Source organism: Mirounga angustirostris, unplaced genomic scaffold (genome assembly GCF_029215605.1).
Source record: "Mirounga angustirostris isolate CCGP_5_RB_7025 unplaced genomic scaffold, mMirAng1.0.hap1 SCAF_7, whole genome shotgun sequence".
NCBI classification, from domain to species: domain Eukaryota; kingdom Metazoa; phylum Chordata; class Mammalia; order Carnivora; family Phocidae; genus Mirounga; species Mirounga angustirostris.
The window spans coordinates 1,034,531-1,046,292 of NW_026991715.1; the positions used below are offsets into that span (position 1 = coordinate 1,034,531).

An 11,762-nucleotide genomic window follows, 5' to 3' on the forward strand; every position below is an offset into this window, starting at 1 on the left:
AGGCAGAAACTTCCAGGAAGACTTTCATTTGCATGAAGAACCTCTCCACCTCATGGAGCTGTGCCTGCCTCTCACTGCACTGCTTGGCCTCTTGTTTTAAGACCTCCACCTCTCCCTTGAGGATGGAGCACCTCTCCTTCAACTGGAGGATCTCAGACAATGTCTCCATAGTTCTCCAGGCCTGGGTCTCCCCAATGCCCTCCCATCCCCCCTTCTCCTTTCCTGCCCTGAGTTTTAATACAAAGTCTTCAAACCACTGAACTGTTTCATTTCCCAAGGCATGGTGCCATTTTCTTCTGAGGAGGAGAACTCCCCCCAAAATGAATAATGCACAGATAGCAGGCCACGTGGACATCAAACTGAAGTAAATCCAAGGTGAGAAGGGAATCCAATGTCCCCTTGTCTGCAGAGTTGAAAGGCACACATTCAGAGGAATTTGGTTTAGGCTGGTATCCCTGCGTCTCTGTAGCGCAGTGATAGGTTGGAATGGAGGAATCACAGTTTGAAGACTCCCCGGTTTCCATGGATCCAGTGGACACATCGGTGCAAGGCTGAGCAGGTCTGGAGGTCTCATAATGAGAGACCAAGTGGCAAGCCCATTGTTTGGGTGCTCTATGCTCTGGGGGAAAGGAAGAATCCAAATCCAAGGTCGCATGGTAAACTCACTGTCTAGTTGCCGGCTTGGCCTAGCACAGAGCTGCATTGTTGGTCTCCATGTCCAAGGGTACATGGTGAGCCCACTCTCAAGGGGCCTGCTTGGCCTAGCACAGAGCTGAGTTGTTGGTCTTGATATCCAAGGGCACAAGGTGAGCCTGCTTACCAGGCACCAGCTTGGCCTATCAGATAGCTTGGTAGTTGCTCTCCAGGTCCAAGGGTACATGGTGAGCCTACTGTCCAGGTGCCTGCTTGGCCAAGCAAAGAGTCGAGTTGTTGGTCTTGAGGTCCAAGGGCACATGGTGTGACTGCTGTCCAGGTGCCTACTTGGCTTGGTGTAGAGCTGCATTGTTGGCCTCCAGGTCCAAGGGCACATGGTGAGCCCGCTGTCAAAGTATCTGCTGGGCCTAGCCCAGGGCTCTGTTATTGGTTGCCAGGTCCAAGGGCACATGTTAACCCTGTTGTCCAGGTTCCTGTTTGGCCTAATTGAGAGCTGTGTTGTTGATCTCTGGGCCCAAAGGCACCTGGTGCCCCTGCTGTCCACGTTCCTGCTTGGCCTAGTGCAGAGCTGCATTGTTGTTCTCCAGCTCCAAGAGCACATGGTGAGCCTACTATCCAGGTGCCTGCTTGGCCTAATAGAGAGCTGATTACTTGGTCTCCAGGTCCGAGGGCACATGATCAGTTGGCTCCTCAGGTACCTGTTTGGCCTAGCAGAGAGCTGAGTTGTTGGTCTTCTGGTCCATGGGCACATGATAAGTTGGCTCCTCAGGTACCTGTTTGGCCTAGCAGAGAGCTGAGTTGTTGGTCTCCTGGTCCATGGGCACATGGTGATTCTACTGTCAAGTTGTCTGTTTGGCCTAGCCCCAGGCTCCTTTCTTGGTCTCCAGGTCCAAGGGCACATGGTGAGCCTGCTGTTCAGGTGCCTGCTAGGCCCAGGATAGAGCTGAGGTGTTGGTTTCCAGATCCAAGGGCACGTGATAAGCCCACACTCCAGGGGCCTGCCTGTCCTAGTAGAGAGCTGAGTTTTTGGACTCCAGTTCCAAGGGCATATGGTGATGGTGTTATTCAGGTGACTCCTTTTCCCAATACTGAGCTGGGATGCAGGACTCGTGGTTTCTTGACCCCTGGCAAGCCTGGTATTCTCTGGACTTACTTGCCTTGTGCTACACTGGAGTGGCCTGTTTGTGGTAGGACTCCCTGTCCACCCAGTGTCTGTGTGACTCATCTGCCCAGTAGTAGAAGACTCCCAGTCTTTGGGTTCCTGGTTGGTGCTCTCTTACAGGGACTGACTTTCTGCTTGTTATACTTTGTTGGAGGGTTTGTGGTCTGTGGGCTCCTGGTCAGCCAGGTGTCTGGGGGGTTACTTTGTCCACTGCTGAGCTGGTTCATCCAGCTCGTGGTCTCAGGACTTGTGGTCCAAGGACTTGCACTGTGTCCAATGATGTGGTGATTCCTTCCCCCAGTACTTACTTGTTTTGTAAAAGTCCCACTCTCCCTGGTGTCCGTAGGCGTTCTAAACACTGTCGACATCAGGGACGGATGGACATTCAATTCATTCATGGTCCCTGTGCTGAGCTGGTTTGGAGGGCTCCAGAGTAGTAATGTGCCCAGTGCTCCCTCAGGATGTGGACTCAGCTTTCCTGTGCTGAGCCCTGTTGTGAACCCAGAGGTGTGGGATCCAGCGCGCTGAGAATCCATGGTGATCTGATTTCCAGTGTCCCACTCCCATATGCCAAATGAGATGTGTTCCTGAGCAGCTGGGCCATCCTCATAGTGGGAAAAGGGTCCAGGAGTCGCTGGATGAAGGTTTGAGGACCTCAGGACCACACAGGGGTGCAAAGGTAGGTGCAAACATGAAGGTGGACTGCAGAGTGTTGGTGAACGGCCCAGGGCAGGAGGAGTGGGCAGAGGGCTTGCCATGGGCAGGGCCGAAAAAAGGTCAGAGAATGCTAGGAATAGCAGGAAGAGCTGTAGCTGAAGCGCCATTTCTCTCCACTGGCAGCCTTGGCTGTTGCCGAGCTTTTAAAACAGCTCTGGGGCATGAGAATGCCTTCTTGTGATGTCACCACCATGCCCTGGCCAATCACCAGGGTGCTGTCACGTTGGCTTCCTTCGGGTGGCCAATCGCCATACAGTTTGGCTGGCCAATGACTGATGGCTATCTCAGTGACCTTCCTGACATCATTGCCTAGAAACCTTGTTTTAAAGGAAAATAGATAAGCTTTCCTTCAAGATGAAAAATTCCTATTTGGGATGAATTCATAGTGAAGGTCATGGTGAGGCTGAAAGCCTCAACCAGTAGAAAGCTCAATGTGTCACACAGAGTCACATTTCCCTAAAACGCTGACACCAATGCTAGTGAAGACATGGGACATTAGACCCCATGACACATCACTGTTGTGGGGTAAGGGGGACAATATGGCACTAAGGAAATCCTACTGTCAAGTCACCCATCAAAGCTGAAATAGAAGTTTAGAGAATGGTAGGCGTTATGTTTGGTACATCTTCTCACAATACACCTAAACCTCGAAAGGATGAAGGTGTATCACAATTCATTACCTGCTTGTCAAAACAGCATTCAGCTCTCCTCGAAGGGGACAACAAAATCCAGCCTATCACCAGGTTCACAGTCCTCGTGTCCTGCGTCCAATCAGAAAGTTATGGGGGGAACTCCTCCCTCAAATCCAACTACAAACTTATCAAATCATTCAGAACACCCAAGAAATGAATCAGAGATCTGAGAAAACAGATGCTACAAGTCTACAAGTAGAAAAGTGACCACAATTTAGAAGGTAGGAGGTGTGGAGACGTGAATCTTGTGTGACATAGCTGAGAATACAGGGAAGGAGAGGGGGCTTGCTTGAGGAGGCTACTGCAAAGTAGTATAAGCATTGGTTTGCAAAATCAGAACTTTTGAAAGTCTGGATAAAGAAAATGAGGTATATACATACAATCAAATATTACTCAGCCACCAAAAAGAATGGCATCTTGCCCTTAGCAAAAATGTGGATAAGACTAGAGGGTATTATGTTAAGTGAAATAAATCAGCCAAAGACAAATATCATATGATTTCTCTCATATGTGCAATTTAAGAAACAAGTAATGAAATAGAGGAAGGGAAGAGCAAATAAAATAAGATGAAAACAGAGAGGGATGCAAAACATAAGAGACTCTTAATTGTAGGGACCAAACTGAGGGTTGCTGGAGGGGAGGTGGCTGGGACATTGGTTGATTGGTTGATGGGCATTAAGGATGGTATTTGATGGAATGAGCACTGCGTGTTCTATGCAACTGATGCATCCCTACATTTAGCCTCTGAAACTAAAAAAAAAAAAAAAAAAAAATGCAATGTGTTCCTGAACCTTCCATATTTGTTCCCACCTGGCACACAGCAAGTTTCCGTTGAGTACTTCTTGAAAGAGTGAGCTCAGATGGAGCTGTCTTCTCCCAGAGCAGATACATAGGGTCCGGAACTTAGGGGAGAGAAGAGGGAAGAGCAGAGAGGTGTTCCTGTTACGGGATGAACATGCCACGGGGATGAAAGGCACAGCATAGGGAATATGGTCAATGATATTTTAATTGTATCTCTGGTGATGGAGGTAACTACACTTGTAGTGAGTGTAGCATAAGGCAAATCTTGTCCAATCACTATGATGTCCACCTGAAGCTAACATCATATTTCGTGTCAACTATGCTTCAATTTAAAAAAAAAAAAAAAGAGTCCGAAAGTATATCTATAAAACAGAACTGAGTTTGTCTGGGAGTGACAGGAACCCAAATGCAATCCAGCTGGAATTAGGCTCCCTCAGCCTGTCTAAGGGCTGAAGGTAACTCTGGTCTCTTGGGGACACTCCGCTCTCCACTTCTGCATAACTTACTTCCAGTTCCCTTCTTTGCTGATTTCTGCTTCTACTTCCTTTGCCAGCTTTTTCCTGTGCGCCCCTTCGCTTGGTGTTCATGCTCTTCTCCTCAGGATCCTCATGGGGCGAACCATCTATCCCCTCGCTTCAGAGAGCACCGCTCTGGAGGACCTTGAGAATTCTTTTGTGGGTAAGTGTATAAAGTGCATTCCACGGATAGGATCAATAACTGGCTATGTGTGGATTTTAGTTTTGATCCATGAGTGTACAGCGTGGAAGAGCCTTGCCTCTGGAGCTGTAATCACTAAAGGCTGACCTGTTTCTTGAGGATAAAGCTCATTCCCTGTTTCAATCTTATGTGCCTCTAATTCATAAATATGTACCAGGGGTGACGTATCCTACCTCTGGGTTGTATTTATGAACTCTGTAATTCCTAGATTTCCTACAAAGTCTGTTTTGTACTCTCCCACAGTGGTGCTGCTGGACCACGATTGGGCTGCTAAGGCAAAGAAGCGTTTCTAACTTGTAGTATCAGAGACAGCAAGCTTTGAAGGGGTTGGGACGATGTGGTGATCTTTGTGTGACCTCACGAAGCACATGAAACCCACGTTCTGTGTCTTGTGCATCTTCTTCCAAGTGGAATTTCTCCCGCATGTTGGCTTCCTGGACCAATTCCTGAGCCAGCTGCTGCCAAGGAGGAGGAGGACCAGGATCTGCAGGTACTTCCAGGTGCTTCATTGGCATAGGGGAGTGGGGGTACCAGGGTGTGTCCTGCGACCCTGAGGTGTGCGGGCATAGTGTGGGACCTGGGGGTGCAGGCAGGGACTCCAGGCTAGGCCAGCAGGGAGGTGGTTGTTAGCCTGAAGGGTAGTCCTCATTCATTCACCTCTGGATGGATACCTGGGTTGTTTCCATACCTTGGCTATTGGGAGTCCTGCTACAAGAAACGTAGAGGTGCTTTAGCTTCACACCAAGGGCACGCAGGCTGTTGAGCTGACGCTGAATTGGGTACGACTGCCGTCACCGGGCTCTCTGTGCAGAGGGTGGCTGGAGTGGAGATGGATCAGGAGCTGAGGTTTTCTGGGGTGCTCTGCACAGGGGGTAGCCTGGTAAAACAGCTGTAGCTGAGGTGGGTGCAGGCTGGAGTGTCCCAGTGCTCTCTGCAGGGAAGGCACTTTGGGATTTTAGCTATAGCAGAAGTGAATTCAGGATTGGGGGCCTTCTCTGTGCACAGGATCTCCTAGAAAGATGGCTGAAGCTCAGTGGGCGAAAGCTGGGGTGTCCCGGGGTCTTCAGCTCTACGAGAGTCTCGACAGCATTTGGGCTGGGTGGTCCTGGGCTGTCCAAATAGGGGGCTCCTTGGCAGGTCTCCTGGAGCTGAAAGAGTAGTGACCCAGGAGGTCCCGTAGCCCTCCTTGCAGGGGTGCCCTAGGAAGCCGAGTCGTGTAGGCCTGGAGTGTTCTGGGGTGCCGAGCACCTGTGTCCCCTCGGTGTGAGGTCTCGCGCTGTGTTGAATGCTGACCAGGGTGCCCCAGTGTGTGCCAGCTGGATTTGCCTTGTTGGCATAGCTGGGTCTAGAGTGGGCTGGGGACCCAGGGCTCAGCAAGGTAGTACCCTGGCTGGGGTGCTCAGACCCTGCTTTTGTCCATGTTCTCAAGGTGGAGTGGAATGTGACCATGGTGTTTGCCAGGACCTTGGCAGAGAAAGACATCCAGCACTACCCCTCCCCATTTCGGGGAGCTTTTGGGGTGGATCTTTTACATTCTAGTTGCGCATTAAAGTGCAGCTTCATTTCTGTGCCCCAGGCAGACAAATCAGCTTATGGGCCCCAGAACTCTCTCTCCCCATGGCACTTGGGAGGCTGCTAGGCTGGGGTCCTCTGCTACGATGTCTCTGTTTCTCTCCTGTTGTGCAGAAGCTGTTCCAACTGCCCTCAGTTGTTCTTCGGGAGGATCTGCTCTATACATAGGTGGAGATTGGTGTATCTGGAGAAGGTGAGCTCTCATGGCTGCTGGTCTTCCTCTTGTCTTTAGCCTTGGCATCCTTGGCTCACTCAGGAGAAAATACCCCAAATGATAAAAGGCTGCCCAGGTGGTCTGTAGCCAAGACATCAGGCTGAAGCCAGCCCAGGCCAGAGGCCTGCAGGCCATGGAAGCACCAGCATCTTGGCACAGTGACCCACCATGGGTACTGCACTCTGGATGGCGGCAAGCACCAGCCAGGTCTTGGCATCCAGCCCTGAATCACTGACATTGGGGAGTAAGACCCCAACAGAGGGAACGGCTTTTCCCTTCACAGACACCCCACACCTGGACCCTCTACCTGAGAGGGGGATTTGCGCCTGGGTAGTAGCCTCAAATTTCCCGCTTCTGGGTACAGATGCCCTACTTTTCTGGTTTGGGTGGTTCTTTGTGCTCCGTGGCCTGATCTTCCAAGCGTCTTACAGAGTCACTGCCTGTGTTGGGGTGGGAGGGTCCATGCGGCCACTTCTTCCCTGTTTGGCGATGGGGGCACCGCTTGGGAGCCAAGTACGTGGTCACGGTGCATTGCCAGGAGGCAGGGGGAGGTTTCAGCGTCCCGGGCACGGTCTGCATCCTCCGGGCTCACATTCTCACAAGGCAGTATGGGGTGCGGTGCTCGGGGCCTGGTGCACAAAGCTTGCAGCCAGCTCGTCTGGACTAGGCAGGGATGCTGAGTGGACAGGCAGAGGCGGCCTCTGGGACAGCGAGGGAGAGCGTGGGGCTGGGCACCAACGATGCGTGTGGGCGGGTGTCAGAGGGAGGGGAGTGGGCTGGGCAGGCGGCCTCTGCCTGGGGAGCGTCTGCAGGGGCGCAGGGGGGTCGGCGGCTCTCCGTGTGGGTCACGGTGTCCCGTTAACGAGCGTGGGCTCTGTTCTGCAAACCGTGGGTTGGAGCAGAGCGTGGGCCGGCATGTACGGCGCCGTGAGGGAGGCCAGGCTGCTCCTGGCTGCGTGTGTGTGGTCGGGCGCCCGGGGGAATGGGCGGGGCGCAGAGGTGGAGCCCTCGCTCCCCCCGGAGCGCTGGGATCCTGGCTTTGGTGACTGCCTGCACCAGGACCCCTAAGTCACCACCAGGCCCTGGAGGACCAGGAGGCGATGTCCCCGCCCCCCAATCCCTGGCCCGTCGCCAGGCAGCCTTCTTCACCTGCGGTCCCTGCCCAAAGAGCAGGCGGCTGTCCCCGCCCTCACCCACTGGCCAAGAGCCAGGCAGTTGTCCTCACCCACTTTCGCTGGCCAATCACCATTCAGCTGTCACTGCCCCGCTCTCCCTCACCAATCAGCAGGCAGCTTTCTCTGTCCCGCTCTTCCTTGCCAATCACCAGGCAGCTGCCCCCGCCCCTCTCATCCTGGGCAATCACCAGGCAGCTGGCCCCGCCCCTCTCAGCCTGGCCAGTCACCAGGCTGCTGTCCCCGCGACTCTCATCCTGGCCAATCATCAGGGAACTGTCCCCATCCCTCTCATCCTGGCCAATCACCAGGCAGCTGGCCCCGCCCCTCTCATCATGGCCAGTCACCAGGCAGCTGGCCCCGCCCCTCTCATCTTGGCCTATCACCAGGCAGCTGGCGCCGCCCCTTTCCTCCTGGCCAGTCACCAGACAGCTGTCCCCTCCCCTCTCATCCTGGCCAGTCAGCAGGCAGCTGTCCCCTCGCCTCTCACCCTGGCCAGTGACCAGGCAGCTGTCCCCACCCCTCTTACCCTGGCCAGTCACCAGGCAGCTGGCCACGCCCCTCCCATCCTGGCGAATCACCAGGCTGCTGTCCCCGCCCCTCTCATCCTGGCCAGTTACCAGGCAGCTGTCCCCGCCCCTCTCACCCTGGCCAATCAGCAGGCAGCTGTCCCCACCCCTCTCATCCAGGCCAGTCTCCAGGCAGCTGTCCCCGCCCCTCTCACCCTGGCCAATCACCAGGCAGCTGTCCCCGCCCCTCTCATCCAGGCCAGTCATCAGGCAGCTGTCCCCACCCCTCTCATCCAGGCCAATCACCAGGTGGCTGTCCCCGCCCCTCTCATCCAGGCCAGTCATCAGGCAGCTGTCCCCACCCCTCTCACCCTGGCCAATCACAAGGCAGCTGTCCCCGCCCCTATCCTCCTGGCCATTCAGCAGGCAGCTGGCCCCGCCCCTCTCATCCTGGCCAGTCTCCAGGTAGCTGTCCCCGCCCCTCTCATCCTGGCTAATCACCAGGCAGCTGTCCCCGCCCCACCCATCCTGTCTAATCAGCCCGCAGCTGTCCCCGCCCCTCTCATCCTGGTCAATCACCAGGCAGCTGTCCCCGCCACCTCATCCTGGCCAATCACCAGCGGCTGTCCCCGCCCCTCTCATCCTGGCCAATCACCAGGCGGATGTCCCCGCCCCTCTCATCCAGGCCAGTCACCAGGCAACGGACCCCGCCCCTCTCATCCTGGCCATTCACCAGGCAGCTGGCCCCGCCCCTCCCATCCTGGCCAGTCACAAGGCATTTGGCCCCGCCCCTCTCAGCCTGGCCTGTCACCAGGCAGCTGTCCCCGCCCCTCTCATCCTGGCCAATCACCAGGCAGTTGTCCCCGCCCCTCTCACCCTGGTCAATCACCAGGTGGCTGTCCCCGCCCCTCCCATCCTGGCCAGTCACCAGACAGCTGGCCTAGCCCCTCTCACCCTGGGTTCCTGCTGGGGTCTTCTGGGCCCTGTAGCTGCAGCCCCCCGGGAATGTGCGGGAAGCCATGGTGCGCTGCTTGCAGGTCCTGGACGTGACAGTGCCTGGGGCTGGGCCTCTGCTGTTGCTGGGGCGGTGGGTGGGGGCGGGGGTTAGGGTTCCTCCTTCACTGATGAACTTAAACGTCAGTGCGAGCACTTCGAGCACAGGAAGAGAAAAGGCAAGGGGCACAGTGGGCAGGTGTGGAAACCCACCCAGATACTCCCAAAGAGAGGCGCCTCTGAGTGGGGAGGGACCTGCAGGTCTGGTGGCCTCGCCCGCAGGGTGGTTACTGGAGACGTCAGCCATCGAGCTCAAGTCAGGAGCTTGCCCGGTGCAGAAAGAGGGGAAATGAACTCTCGGGCCTTAGGGCACAGTCGACCCTGTGATGCTGAAGCACCGGAGTCAAGGGCGAGGACAGTCACTGCCCGGGAAGCTGCTGTGCTGAAATCAAAACCAGGATGAGTTTCCCCGACAGGCACGTTAAATAGACACGAGCGACATTTCTCTAAAGAAGACTTCCAGACGACCAGCAGACACCTGGAAATATGCAAAACGTCACTCATCGTCAGGGAAATCCGAATCCAAACCACGGTGAGCGGCGACCGCACACCTGTCAGAATGGCTGACATTAACAACACAGGAGGCAACAGGTGCTGGTGAGGATGCGGAGGAAAGGGATCCTCCTGCACTGTGGGTGGGAATGCAAGCTGGTGCAGCCCCTCTGGAGAACAGCATGGAGGTTCCTCAAAAATGAAAATAGAGCTACCCAAATCCCAGGATCGCACTAGCAGGTGTTTATCCAAAGGATACAAACAGTGATTCAAAGGGGCACTTGCACACCCTGAATGTTTATACCAGAGATGTCCACAATAGCTCAAATATGGGAAGAGCCCAGGTGTCCATTGACAGACGAATGGATAAAGAAGATCTGCTCTATATACACATTGGAGTACTACTCAGCCATCAAAAATGAAGACATCTTGCCATTTGCAACCAGGGCGATGGAACTAGAGGTTTTTATGCTAAGTGAAATAAGGCAATCAGGAGGACAATTATATGATGTCAGTCATGTGGAATTTAAGAAAGAAAATAGATGAACACAGGGGAAGGGGGGGAAATAAAGTAATCAGGGAGGTAGACAAACCAAAAGAGACTCTTAAAAAAATCATTTATATGCGAGAGCATGAGCAGGGTGAGGGGCAGAGGCAGAGAGAGAAGCAGTCTCCCCACTTAGCAGGGAGCCCAGCGTGGGGCTGGATCGCAGGACTCCGGGTTCATGACCTGAGCCAAAGGCAGGCGCTTAATGGACTGAGCCACCCAGGCGTCCCAAGAGAGTCTCAACTTTAGGAAACAAACTGAGGGTGTTGGAGGGGAGATGGGTGTTAAGGAGACAGGTGATGTAATGAGCGCTGGTGTTATATGCAACTGATGAATCAGTAAATTCTACCTCTAACTGAAGAAAAGGGGGTTAGTGAACAGGGTTAGAGTATAATACCCACAAACCCTGTTGTGAAACATAACTTTCTCTCTAAATTTATCACCTGGAAATACAGTTTAAAGGTCTCCAACGTCACTCCATAGCACAGTTCCAAGCTCTGTTGTATCCAGACTGCATGTCAGGCCTGAGGACCCCTGGGCTCTATCCAGTTCTGCTCTGCCAGTCCCTGTCAATTGAGCCTTTTCTTTTCTAGAAATGTGGAAAGCTTTGTGCACATAAAAGACCCTTTCCAACTCTTTGTTTGATTATATCTGCTGAAATGAGAAATGCTAAAACTTCAGTTAATCACCTCTCTTTTTCTCCAGAGACAAAGAAAACGGCAGTGTCGAGAAACCCAGCTAATTCTGTCTCAGCTGCAGTCCACCTGCACCCTCTGCCTGCTGCCCACTGCACGATAACCCCAGGTACGGTGTTTGCTTTTCCAGATGTGGAGAGAAAGGGACTAGAGTTTTCATTCAGGAGTTGACTCTCCTCCTACTGATGCTGCTGGTGCTGGATCTCCCGTGGGGTCCTGGCTGGTTCTGTTAGGGGACGTGTAGGTGAGGAATGAGGAGAGCCGGGGGGCCACCCTGGCTCTGGGAATGTGAGCTTCTGTCTTTGGGTCTCAGTGCTGTGAGATCCCTTCCCTCCAGAAGCAGGGCTCAGCAGGGGTCAGGTTTGGCAGTGGATCCCCCAGGATGTGAGCTGGCTGCCCTGCCCAGCAAGCTCTTCACCCCCACAGCTGCTAACAGCCACTTGACCTTAGGCCTGCTGAAGCCTGAAAGGTCACAGAGTGTCCAAGAACTTTCCCACATGATCATGCAGTTGAAGAAACCTGGGATCCAAGATGGTGACAAGCAGGGAACGTTTAGCTTATGTAAAACAGGCAGTAGAGTAGATAAAATAGCTGCCTGTTCATATTGCATACCACTAGATTGAGATGGATTGTTTCTTCCCATGTGACTTCCCTCGAGAGCAGAGCATTCACTGGTGCCAAAGGCCTACTGGACACTAAACAGATGGAGGGGATCCGTCCCTGGGCTCATGGAGGTAGCATTCTGAGAGAAAGAACGCAGTGCAG

The 11,762-nt window shown here is 53.9% G+C and overlaps 1 long non-coding RNA gene across 1 annotated transcript; it reads left to right on the plus strand.

Annotated features, from left to right (window-relative positions):
• The first annotated feature begins 5,002 nt into the window (after positions 1-5,002).
• LOC135365229 (uncharacterized) lies at positions 5,003-11,093 on the plus strand. Its single transcript, XR_010412866.1, has 3 exons — positions 5,003-5,233; positions 6,430-6,508; positions 11,008-11,093. It is a non-coding gene; the product is annotated as an uncharacterized LOC135365229 (long non-coding RNA).
• The last annotated feature ends 669 nt before the right edge of the window (positions 11,094-11,762 follow it).